The sequence below is a fragment of the Lissotriton helveticus genome, chromosome 10 (genome assembly GCF_964261635.1).
Source record: "Lissotriton helveticus chromosome 10, aLisHel1.1, whole genome shotgun sequence".
Classification (NCBI taxonomy): Eukaryota; Metazoa; Chordata; class Amphibia; order Caudata; family Salamandridae; genus Lissotriton; species Lissotriton helveticus.
The window spans coordinates 379,673,011-379,691,297 of NC_136071.1; positions in this window are offsets into that span (position 1 = coordinate 379,673,011).

Sequence of the window (18,287 nt, forward strand, 5' to 3'; positions counted from 1 at the left end):
GGAAGCGGAAGACGAGAAACTGTCCATGCGGTCCGGGTAAGGTCGTGACACACGACAAATTGCGAAATTGATTGATTGATTGTTTGAAAATACTAGTATTACTTATTGACCGTTTCTGAGAAATTCTCTATTTGCAAACAAACACAGAATCGCCATACTCTGTTTAGTCTTTGCAGATAGTGAAGGGTAGGCAACGCAAAACTTTAACACGTCGTGCCTATTCTTTTTTTCTCCCCATTGATTGATTGATTGAATCGAGCATTTAATTGTTCGAAGTTGGTTCTCTTAAGGATCTTCTCTGTCTACAAACGGGGAAGAATAGGAATATTCTCTCTCCCTTTGCCGATAGTGAAGGGTAGGTAACGCAAAACTTTAACACGTCGTATCTATTCCACTCCTTCATTGATTGATTGTTTGCCCAAACATTGACTGTTTTGGGAATTGGTTCTTTCTGGAGGTATTCCCTGTTTGCAAATAGCGTAGAATAGAATATTCTGTCCAGTCTTTGCAAATAGTGAAAAGATAGGTAGTGCAGGCTTTTGCCCCCCATTGTAATCCGTCATGCCTATCTTCTCCCCATTGGCTCATAGTTGGGTCAACCCGGACCGCTTATTAGAGATGAACCATCCAGCTCCACTGGAGGGCACCCCTAATAAGGACATGTTTACTAAACAAGGACTAGTCGCTATAGCTTATAGTAAGTTATGGCATAAATATACAAAAAGGGATCCTAAAAACCAGTGGCCACTGATAGGTTCTTTTGATGAAAATAAAATAAAAACACTAGAAGCAGCTGTAAAAATAAATAAGGTAACGCCCACTATGCTCGTTAGTATTGGCATGTGGCGCAAAGAAGCAGACCATCGCAGGAAAAGAGAGGAAGTAAAAACAGTGAAAGAATTACGTAAAGCAGCCCATCTAGCCGCAAAAGAACTAGATGAAGAAATAAGAAGAAGAGAGGAAGTTAAACAAACGCAAGAACCAGGACTGACAGGTCAATGCCCTGTCAGGACCACCTCTGCGCTCTACCCTGAGATTACCTACAAACAGGGGGCAAATGACGAGTTACTGCTCGGTCCTCCAATTATCTACATGCCTCCTCCATATGCTCCCTGCCAACCTCTAGCACAACACTCACCAGTTCAAAATGCAGGCATGGGTGACCATAGCGCTAGTGCCCCGGCTCTTACGGCCTTCGCACCAGCCGCGTTGGTAACAACAGCAGATGAGCATGAGACCAACAGGCATCTAACAGCTAGACCAAACAGGTTGAGCAAAGATGAGCGGGATGGAATCGACCAAATAGCAAAAACCCTGGTAGAACGAAAAGAGAGCGAAGAATATACGATGAATATGCACAACTCGCATGCCGGTAGTCACAGACGGCATTTTATTTTACGGTTCAGCTACCACACTCTGAACGCGTATGAGGATAGGTACCAGACTAAGGGTCCTGCTAAAGTGACGGCTCTATATAGAAGGGTCGATGTCGGAGATGGGGCTGAAAGCGATGTGACGGACCTCTTCATGCAAACGCTTGAGGTCTTCCGCCACCTCGCGGAACAGAAACCAGAAGTCAAGATCACAGTCCCTGAGACGATTGGGCCCTCATTAGAAGCAGCCAACACCATGATGCCTATCAGAGAAGCCGCCCCCTATTGGGTTCCCCCAAGAGGTCAGGGAACGAACGATGATATCAACCATGTAGATGCCAAAGGGAGGGTTGTGTACAACTGGGTTTACCTACCATGGGATCGGCAAGATATTTTAACTTTTAGACAAACCCTGCCCGATTTAAGAAAGAACCCTACAGCATTTTATACTGAATTAGGCACAGCCTTGGGCTCAACCATAATGACTCTAGCGGACATGGATTTGTTTTTCGGGTTGTGTCTGCCGGCTGATGTGTGGAAGCAAATCCGGAGAGCCGACCACACAGATCTGTTCGGACACACCTGGACAAAACTCGATGAACTAGATAGGCAGCGAGAGCCCGGAAAGAAACCTGTAAAAGACATATTGGAACTCCCCGACAAAATAGTGCAGAAGCTAAAAACGTTGATCCCAGAAAAGAAGGTAGACTGGTCGATAGTCACAGCCTGCCGCCAGAAACCTCAAGAGGACGTATCAGAATACTTCTCACGATTTGAAACAGTGTTCTCCGACTACAGTGGCCAAGACATGACCACCGCAACCGGACAACACCTATTCGTGCAGAACTACGTAAAGGGGCTATCGCAAGAGGTCTCCCAAAAGTTACAGACTAGCGAAAGTAGTTGGGGAGCCTCTAAACCTACAGCTATCCTTCAGATGGCTCAGTATTACGAACACCAAAAGAACGAGAACGAAAGGGCAACTGAGAAAAAGAAAAAGGACCTAAAGGAACGAGTAATGATTGCACAACTACAGGGAGTGACCACAGGGAGGGAACGGTATAGGGGAAATTACCAGTCAAATACCCCTAGGAATTCGACCCCTAGAGACCGCAACCCCACCCCTGGCGCTCCACGAACCGACCTTGATGAGAACCAATGTGCATTTTGTAAAGAATTTGGACATTGGAAGTCTCAATGCCTAGCCCTTCGGGAACTGATTAAAAATAAGGAGACAAGGGACATGGCAAATGGCCCCAAAACTGGAGGGCAGGGACGAGGACAGACCCACGACACCACCAATGACCGATCTGGTAAATCAAACACATTTGACCGCCCCCGACAGAATCAGTACCAGCAGTCCGATGGCAACAATGCTCACGACTCTGCATAGGACTGCCAGGGGCAAGGGAGGGATCCAGTCGAGCTCTGTGTTGACCAGCAAGGTCCTTATGTCACTGCTAAGGTCCTGGGTACAAAGTCTCCATTTTTGGTAGACACTGGAGCGACACGTAGTGTGTTATCAAAACGACTGATTCCAAGGGCAACCTTGTCTGGCTCACACATTACCTCGATAGGTTTCGATGGGACGCCCTCCACTAATCCCCTGTCTGTACCTATCTCCTTTGACCTAGGAAACAATCCCACTGACACGACGTTTCTGCTCTCCTCCAACTCCCCTGACGCTATTATGGGTATTGATTTACTGAAACATTTCCGAGCTACTATTAGGTGTTCCCCGGAAGGAGTCCGAGTCATCCTGTACGACAACCCGAACTTGACCGGACCCTACCCCGCACGACATATGTGCACTTTAACAGATGTTGACCTATCCTTGCTCGATTCGCTACCCCTGCACCTATGGGCCAGAAACGACTCGGATGTGGGACGAATGATGATCGATCCTGTACACATAACTGTTCGACCAGATGCAATACTCCCGAAACTCCCACAGTACCGGATATCGCCCGAAGGCGAGAAGGCGTTGGTAGCGATTATTCAGTCCTTGGTAAATGCAGGAGTGGTAGAGGAAGTGGTTAGTAATGTCTGCAATAGTCCTATCCTACCCATTGTTAAGAAGCAAGGTGAGGGGGATGAGAAAGCGTACCGCTTCATCATCGACCTGCGAGAAGTCAACAAAGTGGTGGTGCCACAGTACCCCGTAGTCTCAGACATCGCCACCATTCTGACTCTCGTCCCGTCCACTGCCACCACCTTCACCGTTATAGATCTTAAAAATGCATTTTTCTCTATCCCCATCCATCCAGACAGCCGTTATCTCTTCGGTTTCACTTTAAAAAACCGTTCATACCGATTTTGTAGAGCTCCCCAGGGCTACACTGAAAGCCCCAGCATTTACAGCCAGGCCCTAAAAAGGCAGCTGGACGCCGTCCAGCTACCAGATGGAGTGGTGTTGATCCAATATGTCGATGATATCCTTTTGGCGGCCGACACCACTCCACTTGCAATCACAGCCACTATCCAACTCTTGCACTTTCTCGCGGAGAATGGCCACAAAGTCTCCAAAAAGAAACTGCAGTTCTGTCAGTCCCAAGTAACATACCTGGGTCATCTCCTGTCCAAAGAAGGGAGAAAACTTACACCCGACCGAATCCAAACCATCCTAGACACCCCTATTCCAAAAACACAGAAGCAAGTCCGTTCATTAGTAGGCCTTACTTCTTTCTGCCGACAATGGCTACCAAATTTCAGTCTCATTATAAAACCCCTACTTTCCCTGTTGAACAAAGATGTTCCGTTCCCACTCCCGTGGACCCCTGAATGCCAAGCATCCTTTAAGGAGTTGCGGGATGCCCTTTGCTCGGCACCCGTTCTAGGAACACCAGATTACTCCAAGCCCTTCTCCCTCTACACTCACGAAAGGGAGGGATGCGCATTGTCTGTTCTGACTCAGCCCATCGGCGCCAAACAGCGCCCTTGTGCCTACTTCTCTGCCACTCTTGATCCAGTCGCCAGAGCTCTACCAGCCTGCCTTCGAGCGGTAGCCGCTGCTGCTGTCTCTATCCGACAGAGTGAGGGAATTGTACTTTCGAACTCCCTCACAGTATTAGTACCCCATGCAGTTGACACGCTTTTGAACCAGACAAAGACTCAACACCTGACTAGTGCACGACTGACAGGATACGAATTGACTTTGCTTGCGCCCCACATCACCCTGAAGAGATGCACAACATTGAATCCTGCTACACTGTTACCCTTGCCTGAAAATGACCCCGATGTGCCCCCTATACACGACTGTGTGACCCTCACGGACGAACAGACTAGGAGTAGAGTTGACCTCCGAGACATTGCTTTCACAGACCCTGACGGAGAACTATGGGTAGATGGCTCTTGCATCAAACTCCCAGACGGCACCACTTCTGCTGCCTATGCGGTAACGACTGCTCGAACAGTAGTTGAAACAGCTTGCATCACACAACGATCCGCACAGGCAGCAGAACTAATTGCCCTCACACGAGCATGTATCATAGCAGCAGGAACCACGGCAAACATTTACACGGACAGCCAGTACGCCTTCGGGGTAGTTCATCATTTTGGGATCCTTTGGAGGGAAAGGGGATTCCTGACGTCCCATGGTACACCCATCCTTCACGGAGATTTAGTCTCCGCCCTGATTGAAGCAGTCCTTCTCCCCACACGATTAGCAGTGATCAAATGTCAGGCACACAAGAAGGTGACAGATTTAGTTGGACAGGGAAACGCACTAGCCGACATCACTGCCCGAACCACAGCTGAGAATAGGGCCACGACACGCATGTATGTGACCAGGTCGCAAGCAGAAAAATGGACCAACGCTAGGGAAACGATCAGGGATATCCAATCGACCAGCACACCACACAAACTGACTGAGTGGGCACGGGTGGGTCTAAGGGACGATGAAGGCTGCTGGCGGACAAAGGACACAAACAAATGGTTGCTGCCTGATGCATACTTGATCCCCATACTGACAATGGCACATTCCCCTGCACACATAGGTTCTGCCCCCATGATTGAACTCATTTCCAAAGTCTGGCACAACGGCAAGATCCCCGACTCAGCCAAACGCCTAGTCCAACAGTGCCTTATCTGCTTACAACACAACCCCGGGAAAGGAACTGTAGTACCCCGGGGAGGGTTTGGGATCCCCGACCACCCCTTTGAGGTCCTCCAGATGGATTACATCCAATTAGAGAGGTGCCAAGGCTTGAAGTACGTATTAGTCATTGTATGTGCCTTCAGCAAATGGGTGGAAGCCTATCCGACCCGTGATAACACTGCCATGACTACTGCCAAAGTACTACTGAAGGAGTTTTTTCCCCGCTACGGCCTTTGTCGAATTTTATGGAGCGACAATGGCCCCCACTTCATAGCTGAAGTTATCCAACTCATCCTGAAGGGGTTGGGGGTCAAACAAAGGTTCCATGCGGTCTTCCACCCCCAATCCGCTGGCCTGGTTGAACGACACAACGCTACACTGAAACTGAAACTGTCAAAAATAGTGGCCACCACAGGACTTAAGTGGCCAGATGCCCTTCCACTGGCATTGCTATCGATGCGCTCCACCCCCACTAAGCATCACTTGACCCCCTACGAGGTTGTGTTTGGACGGCCTATGAACCTCTGGACTGCCCCCAAACCAACCTCCATTCATGACGTCCCCGACGTCCTGCTGTCAGATTATTTGTACAAGTTAACTAAGACATTGTCTGTCATTCATCAACAGGTGCAGCAGGCCATCCCCGATACTTCCAGGGGTCCCGGTCACGATATCCAACCGGGTGACTATATCTTGATCCGGAACTTTCAACGAGCGAAGAGTCTGGAACCCCGGTGGACGGGCCCCTGGCAAGTACTGATCACCACTCGGACGGCTCTTCGAGTGGAGGGGAAAAAGAATTGGCTGCATGCGCACCACTGCAAGAAGATTTCCTCGACCCTGGCCACGACAGACAACGTCAGCACCCAGGAAGAGCTCCTGAACAAAGACCGACCGTCACTGAACTGCTATCCTGATACCGAGGCACTTGAACTTGCAAAACACTCTGATCCCACTGTGCCATCTCGAGAAGGGTATTTCCTGCGTCGAAAGGAGGGAGCTTCGGCTAAGTAGGCCACTGACTAAGTTAAAAATCTCAGAACGGTGACCCAAAGCAACCAAGGGTTACCTGGAGAGAAGCTAAACTAAGTCTGTGGTTCTGCCCACTACCGAGCACCTTGAAGATGAAGATGATGGAAGCGCCAGATAAGAAGATGATGGAAGCGCCAGATAAGAAGACGTCGAAAGCAACAGGAAATGCCCACTATAGGAATCCAAAAACTGACAATTTGCACAAATCAAAGACAATTGCTTTCTTCATCATCTCCCTGTTCTGCCTCCTCCTCATGACTTCCTTCTGGATCCTGGAGGAAAGCACACCCGCTCACCAGATGTTGCCAACAGCTGTCCAGCCAACAACTGTGAAAGAGCACCACCTGATCACCCTTTCACCTCAGCTTCGAGAAAGGCGTAGGGAATTCTGGAACAATTCCTTTGTACAACTGTTGCACCAGCACAACCTTGCTGCAAATGCCACAAACTGCTGGATCTGTGGGTTGCTCCCACATGCTACCGGACACTCCATCCCCTTTATTCCTTCACCTTTCTCAGTTCACGGCTCTTGCCTCGCCTGGTTGATCCTCATGCAGGAAAGCCACAAAGACAACGCCACTTCTGGTCAGACAGTGTCGCACTTCTACTATGGGTTCTGGCTGAACAAAACAGGAAAACCCTTTTGTCCCGCAATTTCAGGTTCAACCTTCCTTACGAACATCCCTGCCAACAAAAGGGTCGAAATGCAGGTGCTCCACAATCCAGCCAGATCCACCTTCTCCCACCTGCGGAAACAAACGGCTGCCACCCTGACTGCAGCCCTGTCTGTCATCAATGTCACAGGGCTCGTATGCCTCGAAGGACAAGGAACGCAGCTGGTGGGTCACAGCTCTTGCCGCACCACCAAAACATTGGCCTCAGCTAACACCCCCTCTTTTGTTGCTTCCCCAAATATGTACTTTGTTTGTGGCACCAAAGCTTACACGTGGCTCCCAAAAGGCTGGAAGGGTACGTGCTACATCGCCTTCATTCTTCCTCCCACGTATGTGGCTCCAGCCAACCACCACCGGCAAAAGCGCGCTGGAGATGTTGAACAAGCCGACTCCACCGGAGCACAGTTCCTAGATGCAGCAAAGGGACTTGTTCCTCTGTGGGGACCAATGGCAAATAGCCGCGCTATCCGACACCTGACTCAGGCAGTAGAAACAACCATTAACATCACCGCTGGCGTCCTCGCCAACAACACGGCTGAGCTTCAGGCAGTCCGCCTGGTGGCTCTTCAAAACCGTCTTGTTCTACATGTGGTTCTGGCCGACCGTGGAGGTGCATGCCGCATCATCGGCTCCAGCTGTTGCACCTACGTGCCAGATAACTCACCTTCAGTCTACAAAGCAATCGAACACCTCGACAGACTGTCCTCGGAGGTTCACCAGGAACAGGAAGGATGGTCGCTTGGAGGCTGGTTCTGGGACACTTTAAAGAACTGGGGATGGAGAGTGTTAACGTTTTTATTGATACCAATCATGATACTATGTGGGTGTTGTTTAGGTATTCAATGTTTACCATCTTTATGTGCACTCGTTTCCAACTGTATGTGCCCGAAGACTTTGAACTTTAAACCAGAGCACATGAGTCCCCTATACGAAATAGAAGTGCGTGGTCTCATGGGGATTGATCCGAACTGACAAGCTGGCGAGACATGTTAAAGGGAGGACTGTGGAAATTTAGTTTGTGTACTGAACATTATCTACGCCATCTTGCAGACTCACGTATGAGAATACACGACAGCCATTTTAGGTACCATGGTCTCCCTGTTCACGATCGCCCGTCAGCACATTTCCCTGACCATGCAAGCCTTCCCCACGCACCCTGGCTGCCCCCGCGCTCACATGCACAAGCCATGAAACCCCCCCATGACTCTGTCTCAGGGAATCACACCCCGCGCCTGACCAACACCTCCTTCCCGTCCATGAATACCCCTCTGTGGATAAACCCTTCCACCATGCTCGATTGTCCACACCAGTCATTTCCGTCCATGAATACCCCTCCTTTGATGACCCCTTCCTCTGAGCCTGAACGTCAGCATTGACTGCTGGTCATCCTTTAGCCCGAGGATACAGTTTATTGCCCATTACCGTACGCCCTCGCCTCTCCTGAAAGAGGCCACTATTGATCATGACATCCCCGCCCCCGGAGATTCGATCAGGCGCACACATTCCAAAGAGATCGGCAGAACACTCAGCTGCGTGATAGCCCCTCCCAATCATATGAGGGGAAAGGGTCTCTACTGTTGTCATGTGTTGGAAGGGGTTGGAACTGGGGGGTGTCGGAGATATCGTTCTGACGTCATTCTCATGCTCTACAATGTCCCTGTTGTAATAAAGGACGTTCACATGTCTTAAACCAGTGTATAAAAGACCAGGTCTCAGAGAGGTTGAGAGAGCACCTCGAGACGATACCTTGTTGTCCGATCTGACGTGTTCCACTCCGACGGAATAAAACTTGTTTCCTGTCTTCCAGTCTCCAGCGCCTGCCTCTTTATTGAATAACTTCGTATGGTATTAGAGGCGTTTTCACGCCGGGCAAATTTAACTTAGGAAGCAACTACTGAAATCGCCTGACCATTGTAAATTGATCTTTATCAGAAGCTGTATAACGGGGTTTGAGAAGCCCCAACCCTGAGCCACTCTTGCACTGAAGTTCAGCCCCCTACACTCGACGAGTGCTGCGTGGGGCCCTTCTGCTTCTTTTGGCTCACCGCGTTGGCCAGTACCTTGCCAGCTGGCTTGTGGCCCGTGTGCCGACGAAACTTGAAATTCGACTTGTGATTCTGGTTGCTCCAGATTTGCACCAGCTCCCCTGAAAAGGAGCCCCCACTCTGACCCTCCTGGTCCGAGTGAGAAGCAATCTTCCAGTTCTGCGTGGATTGCTTTTGCCAAGTGTTGTTTGCTCCAATCTTGAAGCCGACAGCGCCGACGGCGAGGGCCTGCGTGGGACAGATCGTGACCTGCTCCTGGACTTCGTAGATGCCCCAGAGCCCACGTGACAGCGGAGAGAAGCTCCTCGACAACCACCTGATTCCGTCCTGGTTCCACCCTGGTCACTGCTGAGTGACCCAGACTCTGTCCCCTCTGCTTTCAGGTACTTTTCGACTCGAGTCCACCCTCGGACTCCACCGGACACTTCTCCTTCACCCCGCCTGCAGCCCTTTCAGCTCCAAGCACCAAGAGCCTGCGTGACGAAACCCGACTCAACTTCGACCCTGTGCACCCACTTCCTGTGGGTGAGGTAACATTGCAACGCCGGTGTTCCCACACTGGTACACACCTCTAGGGTCTGTGTCTTAAGTTTTGTTCCTCTAGGTTCAGCGGAAGTGTCCTTAAACTGAAACTTTATAACTTTTACGCACCATTGGTTAACATTGATGCATGCGTGCACTTGCTGCACTGCACCCGAATCCCGCTGGCTTTTCCCGACTTCAGCATTGCTTGTCCCGACTGCTCCCAGCGATTCCCTAGGCCCTAGGCCTAACCACTGATCGAATGGTCTCTCTTATACCATTTTTTTAGTATATGGTTTGAGTGGCCCCTTGGCCTCATCCAAAATTGTGCAACTTTGTATGTTATACTGTGCTTTTGATTTAACGCTTGTGCCCCTTTATTCATAAAGATTACTGGGGATTGTTTTTAGTAATAAATACATATATTTTTATAATATATACTTGTGTGGTGTCCTTTCATTTGATATTACAGGATTGTATGTGGTAAAACAGCTCGCTTAACACGACCTCTTAAGTTAAGCCTTTAGGCTGCTTAGTCCATGCTACCCCTAGGATAGCTTGTCTAATAAGGTTGACTTACAACCAGACACCATAAGGGATTGTTTGGACTGATACAGGGTGGTTCCAGAATTGGAAACATCATATATCAGGCCAACTCCTCACACCAGGGTTACTTGCTACCACATAAAAAAATCAAAGCAGGTGGTAGCCTTATGTCGGAAGAGATAAGGGAACTCTCCCTGTGGTTGGGTGATTCTGCAGAGCTTCGTCTTATCAATATTTTTAAGAATCCATGTACGCAGCTCACTTAAGTTCCTGGGCAAGAGGGAACAAGAACACCTGAACATTCCACGTCAAAGTGACAGTGGAGATGAGAAGGTGCAGAATGCAGACACCGGAGAGCAAAAAAAAATAGCAAAGATGACTAGCACTAGGATAAAAGAGGTAGAAAAAAGCACCATCATAATCAGTGTTGGTGAAAGAAATTATATCGGAGCCATATAGTGCCCAACAAGCATAGTGAGTGAACTTGCGTTCTTTGCCGAGAATTAGGGAACGTTTCTGGAAATTGTGAAGAATTGGTGCATTTTACAGGACACTTTTTAAATATAATAACTAAAAAACAATATTTTTTACTGACACGTTTAATGAGAAACTAAAGCAATATTCTCACTTTACGGAGTCTACCGTAGTACACCAGAGCACTTCACTTCCATAGCAGCAATTAATGCCTATTCTTGTGTACGACTGTTCCTCAATATTACAAAGTCTCTCAGAAATTATGCTATTGTATGCCAGGCTATTTAAAAAACAAGCACTGGCATAGCCAATCGGTCTTGTCTTGGCTGTGCCGCCAGGGATTGAAGAGCTGGGACTAGCAAACCTGCATATTTCAAGGCAATACTTTGATGTCTTCTTCTCTTGAACAAGGGCGTGAGTGGACGTGTTCTGGCACTTCCTGAGGGTTGAAACTGTGAGTTGCCGTCTCCACTGGTCTCCATCCACTACGCTGGCGCCAAACCTGAAGAGATGTGCATTTTTATTCATTCAGCTCTGGATAAAAAGTGCTGTCCCTAATTTTAGGGACATCTCTGAGCTCCTTCAGCATTGACATTTATGTGGCGCTCACTTATCTGTGGAGGGACAGAGCACCAAGTTATGGCAGGACTGTTTAATACCGCAAGCTCATTAAGTGAAAAAATTACATTCTGAAGTGATCAGTACATAAGTAAATATATTAAATGCAGGTGCTAACAAAACAAAGACAGCAAAGCAGCTGCAAGTTCACAATTTTGTGGACTGTCCTCTTTTTATATAACACAAATCTTGGTTATTTTGGCAAAGAAAATAGCATCACATAATTTGGAGGAGTGGGCTTATCCATAATTTAAGGATACTTTAATTTCTCAGGTGTCTTGTAAAGGTTGGGCTGAATGCTTCCATCAACCTAACAGAAGAGGATTATGAACACACCCTGCAGAATGTGATCAGGATCCTACAGAGTCTCCCATCTATTACAGAATGGGCCTACCTGAAGGGATAAACCCCCATCCTGCGGCGATGTGCCCATTTTTCATCCCTGCCTGCTAGCCTTCATTTCCAGCATACTGTCTAACCATACGAGAACCACTACATGAGTTTTCCATTCATGCACTTCAAGTGAAAGGTCCGCTTCTGTGGTAGAAAAGCGAACTGGCCAGATCGGGATCTCCCCACTGTGACCAACATTGGTGAGGCTGCAGCCAGAGCCAAAATGCACAGAGGCCGGTGGAAGGGTGCATGCTGGTGCAGGAAGGCGCACTTGGGTGTGGAATGTTCCTCTGACTTTCCTCAATCATCACCTTGGCTCGCACCCCCCCCCGCCTCGTTCCTTTCTTGAGGCTATGTTGGAGGGCTCCCTCCTGCAGAGTAAATAAATGATGTTGCAATAACCAAATTCAACACTGCACTACTCAATTTATCGAGCATTGAAGGTTGAAAGAATCCAAACCTGTGACCTGTCGGTTACACGTAGCTCTGCTGAGAGCACTTAAGACAATGCAAGTAATTTGAAACAGGTGAGTTGTGAACAGGGGCGTAGGAGACACCAAATTTCTGGGGGGACAAGGACAACCTTTTGGACTTTCCAGTGACCCAATGCAAATCACCCATTGTCTGAGAGCTGTACACTCCTTTAAACGAATACAATCACATAGTTTTGTAGTGAAACATTGATAAAGGCAGACACGTATTCACAGTTTGCAAGTATGCTTTAATTGGTATTTAGATTCACAAAGTAATTAGACCAAATAAGGAAAAAAAAAGGTTTGAATCTTGCATCTTCTTGCATGAAGCAAACAAAGTTGGGACGAAAAAAAGGAAGAATAAACTGAATGCTCTTCAAAACATTCCGAAACCTCAAAATGTAATTGGACTAATATTGGAGTGTATTGGAGACAAGCTGCAGGCACACAGAGCTGTAAGAGCAGAAAAATGTTCACTTTCTAAAAGTTAGAACAACATTTTATCTAGCCGGCACATTCCCTTCTGTTTTCTACTTAAACAGACTACGGCCATTCACTGATTTCATTGGTCTGCAGTATTTATTTACTCATCATCTATCTTTTATGTCAGAACAAGGGAAAAACCTGATTATTCCCACAATAAACATACATTTAAATCATAATCTTACAAGAAAACATTACACACAATACAAAACACACAATATATTTGTGAAACGTGAATTATATTTTTGAGAATTTAATTACATTCTTGAACCAGTCATCATTTTTAAAAAGGAGCAATTATCCTGATTTACTTGTCAATTGGTCATTTTGATGCTGCTAGCCAGTGGGAACATTATTTCGGCTCTTCAGGATAGAAATTTGTAAACTATTCCCTACGACTGGGTCTAAATCAGTAAAATAGGTCCCCTTGGTAGAGAATAATGCCGACACGTATCAAGTCCTGGTGCAGTTTTTGGGTCTCTCTTCAGGGTTATGACTGAGTATAATCTGTAATTAAAAAGTCAAAAATATTTAATGATGAATTTCTAGTCCCTCCTCCACTAGTTTTGGAATTTGCTAAAGTTGAATATTTTGACAATCTCGTTTGTAGTACTCTCTGTTCTTTCTCTGTTATCCTAACATCTGTATCTTTACTTGAAAGGGTGCATTCATTACTTTTGATCTCTCTGTCTGAAAAGTGAGAATTGTACAATGATAGTTTATGGTGCCTTGATTGATGAGAATTGTCAGGCGCTTTGTATTCAAATGAACGTCAGCGTGATTTACTTTGTAGTCGTTCAGACAACAGTCTGATTTGTTTGGAATCCTCATTTTATTCAATGGGTACAAGCTAGTGTCCTGTTTCCAATCACGTTAAGTGTTAGTGCTGTTTCCATTCTAAAATGATTAGGGCACGTGACATAAAGTTTCAGTAATCCATTAACAGTTAGAGTTTATATATTGTGCTCATGCTAACATTTAATCCAAGAAACTTAGGAGAGAATATTGGCTGAGAAACTTACCTCAATGCGTACTCGCACTTAACTCAACGACATTACTACTACACTTTTATCTATTTGACCAGCCGGGTTGGAATTATCACCGGTAGAGTGGTGAGAATATTTGTTGCTTCCTTTTTAGGCACATTATTGTATATATAAAACAACAAAAAAATTCTCCCAGGTGCTTTCCAGTATAGTGACCCCTAATTGTTTTTTTACGACTATCTCATTATTTTAGACTCACAAGAATATTTACATATGAAGTACAGGTAGCACTCCATTCAATTAATACATCCACCTTTCTTGCTAAAATTGTGTACTACTTCCATAACAACTTCTAATTTTATGCTCTGTTTTCATAACCTTACAGTAATTTCACTGTGTGTCTTTTTGTTGCGGGTTATATGGTCATCACTACATAGCAAGCGTGGCACCTCACACATTACCAAAATACTAATGCTGTGTTTTTTATTCTTGCACTTTCGGTCTGTCGAAACAACCATACTGTGACTTGCAGTTGGAAGATATGTTTAGGGTTTCCATGCTAGTATGTGATTCATACTCACCACAATTTCTATAAGAGGGACACTTCCTCCCCTTTGTCTACATGATGCAGTATTGTCTGTTTATACACTACCTATTGTATCATTCCTAGCCCTGAAGAAGTTGCGGCATATTTCTCACTGTGACGAAACACGTGTCGGCTGGTTGCCTTTTAAAGTTACATGAATAAAAGACAAATAACTGTTCTACTTGGACTTTAATGATTCTTTTGCTCATATGACTTTATGAACTCTCATTAAGAACTGTTATACATGTGCATAGGACTTTGGCTCACTGTTTTGTGAAGGATCTTTTCCCTCACACACTTAGAGGTTATAGGGGTTCTCCCTACCTATCATCACCGTACACACTAGAAACCTATCCTATTATACTTATGAGCAGCAGGGCACCATTACTTCCTAATACTACAAACACCCCACACTGAAGAAGTAGTGATAAAGTGCTCGGAGTCCTAAGGCCAACAAAAAGAATTAGCATAAAGAGGAGGTAAGCAGGCAAAGGTCTACTAGTATGGTATAGGATTCTGTGTGGATGTTTGAGTATTCAAGTCAGTCGGATCCCCTTGGGAAACCCCAAGTTTAGCAGGGCACAAAAAGAAGAGCGAGAATAGTTTCTCAAACACTGGAAATGTATCACATGCATTCCTGTGGCTGGAGAAATCCTTAATGCATCGCAAGTGTACAACACAATATAGAAGCCTTTATTGACTAATCTATGAGAAGTATTGTTGCAGATGGATGATATGAGTGTAGCGTTCACTCAAACCGCATTATCTTTCACAAAATTATAAAAAGCCCTATGAGATAAGTTTGTAATAAGAATTAGCCTTGTGTCGGATGCTCACAAAAATGAGATGCACAGTGTTTGTGTGGAAGAGAGATGCTTATAAATCTAAAAAAGCCTGCTGTGAGAGAGACATATGAGATGCTCACAGAAGATGGGTATAGTGAGATATGCAGAATGACGTGTGTGGACTAAGCTCTGATGAGGTATTAGTGATGAACACCAGACACATAGTGTTTGTCGGTGAAGCTTACAAATAAATACACTGGGTGGAAGGTAACAAAGGAGTAGTTTGTGGGATGTACTAAAGCACAAAAACGTTGCTGTATGGGAGTCTCAGATTGAAGGCTTTGGGGCCTTCCTCAAGACTATGATGATTTATGTACAAGTGATATTTGGAGAGTTGTGTACTAACAGTGAAATAATCTTTGGGGAATAGTTATTGCTACCAAGAAAACGAGTGTCCCAGTTTGGTAGCTCTGATATGGATATCATTTTCTTGAAGCGTATGTATGGTTGGTGTATTTGCTTTTATGTAAAGAAGCTCAGAGGACAAACACACCCTTTGTGTGATAACATGACAAAATTGGGATGTGAGGGGGAGGATTATTGATGCAGAGGATTATTGGTGCCTGGCCTCTTTCAGGACAATATTTTCCCAAAGGTTAAAGAATTTAGAGATTCATGTTTTGATTGCTTGGAGAAGCTTGAGTGAAGATGCCCATGATCTGGTAGAATGGAAAACATTGAGCCATGGACCGGTTACTGATTCACTATGCCATAGTGAAACACTATTTCCCATATTTTATGGAATAGTGCATTATAGATATAACCAAATAATTACTTATTTGTAGCTGTGGTATCTGATGGCCTCGTGTATTTAACCACTTCTATGAAGAACTGTGTGTGCTGCACTTAGGCTGATGATTTGTGTCTTGTACAACAAATACATACATCATATATATATATACATCAAGTTTACTATGAGTAAATACCCAAGAAAAAAAATAAATATATATATATATATATATATATATATATATATATATATATATATATATATATGCAACTTTTGGGGAGTGCGAAGAGGATGATCCAGCATCAGGAAGAGCATTTGCCTTTTGACTAGCTTAGTGGTACAGGAAAATTGTTTGTAGGGGAAACTGGGAGACATTGATGCACTCATTGATGAAAAGGAAGAACCTGGTCATGTTTGGTATCAAACATGCTGGAATCACACCCCAACATCGATTTGGTGCTGGAGGTATTTATTTATTTTATTTATTATTTGTATGGCGCACAAATCATCCCCAAAGGGATCCCTCGGCACCCGGAATGCAGACAACGATATACAACATCAATACACTAATATAGCCATGTTTTTAGTTTTTTCTTAAAGGTCATAAATGTAGGACAGATCCGCAGGTCTTCTGGTAATGCGTTCCAATATTTAGGAGCAACATGAGAGAAAGCACGTCCACCCATCCGGAACTTTTTAATTCTAGGTATTTGGAGAAGCTTATGGCCACTGGATCTTAACTGGTGGGATGGAGTGTGCCATATTAGTTTTTTCCTTAGATATTCTGGTCCTAGCCCAACCAAGGCTTTGAAAACCAGACACAGGAGCTTAAAAACTGCTCTTTTTCTCATTGGTAACCAGTGCAACTCATTCAATAATGGGGCAGAGGGGGTGCGTGCAGGTATATTGAGAGCAAGGCGAGCCGCCGTATTTTGCACGACTTGGAGTTTGGAAAATAGATCTTCCCTCATCCCTACCAATAGGACATTTCCATAGTCAAGCCTGCTGACTAAAAGTGCCTGTAGCAGGACCTTTCTGGTGGAGAGCGGAATCCAGGGAAAGATCTTCTTTAGCATGCGGATTAGTCCAAAGCATTTACCAGATAAAGTTTTCACATGCTCCTCCATGGATAGTTTAGAGTCAATTAGCACATCCAGATTTTTTACCCAATTTTTGGGGCGGGGAGCTTCTCCAAGTTCCTCCGGTCACCAATCCTTAGTCCATATCTGCTCGGCTTTGCCGAACAGTAGGATCTCAGTTTCACTGCGCCAGGATACTCCCCAGTAACAGTGCGCGCTATAAAATCATTTATACATACATACATACATACAGTTTTATTTAAATTCAATTGGAGGAAGTTCTTTTTCATCCATACTGCGATTTTGGACATGCATAGCTTGAATCTGTCTCTAGTTCCTCCTATGTCCTTCTCTATCGGGACAATAATCTGCGTGTCGTTGGCATACGAGATGGTATGAAAACCGCATGATCCAATAAGATGACACGTAGATATTGAACAGTGCGGGACTTAACACAGAGCCCTGAGGAACTCCCTTATCCACAATTGTGGTCCTGGACACAAAGGTGTCCAGTTGAACACATTGAGTTCTTTCCGAGAGGTAGCTCTGTACCCAGTCCAGCGCCGTCCCCCTGACACCAATCCCTCTCAGTTTCTCTAATAGGATCCAGTGTGAGATGGTGTCAAAGGCTGCTGATAGATCCAAAAGAACTAGCATAGTAGAGCTAGCAGAGCTCGAAGAAGAACTGACGTGCCCTCGAGAGAGCCTGGCGCAGAGACCCAACACCAGACAACATGACCACCCTCAAGCTCGCCACTCGAAAACACCACCAACTGATCCACACCACCAAGAAAACCGCATTCAAGGAACGACTGGACAACAACGCCCACAACAGTAAGGAACTCTTCAACATCGTCAAAGAGCTCTCCAACCCCAGCGCCGGAAACAACGACATCACCCCATCACAAGACCTCTGCAACTCCCTCGCCTCCTACTTCCACAACAAGATCGCGGATGTAGGAGAGTAGGGTCTGCTATCCTATGGTCACCCCAAATTTTTGCTTTTTGCTTCACTGGTTTATGACTTAATGTGGCTGTGGGCCTGCTAATCAGACCCACAGCCTGCTGTTCTCTCTTTAAATTGTTACCCATGTACTTTAGGTGCATAACGAAATTGGAACTGGTTCACCTTATTGGCCCCTGTAACAGTGTACCCAGGTACCCAGGGCATAGGTGCTTCCAAGGCCTACCAGGGGCTGCAGCATGTATTGTGCCACCCCTGGCCTGGCCTCCATATTTGACACAACTGGCTGATCACTCAGCTGGGGTAAGTCGGTGTAACCACCCCTTACTTAGGTGTAGTATGCCTATACCTAACCTAAAGGTATCAGC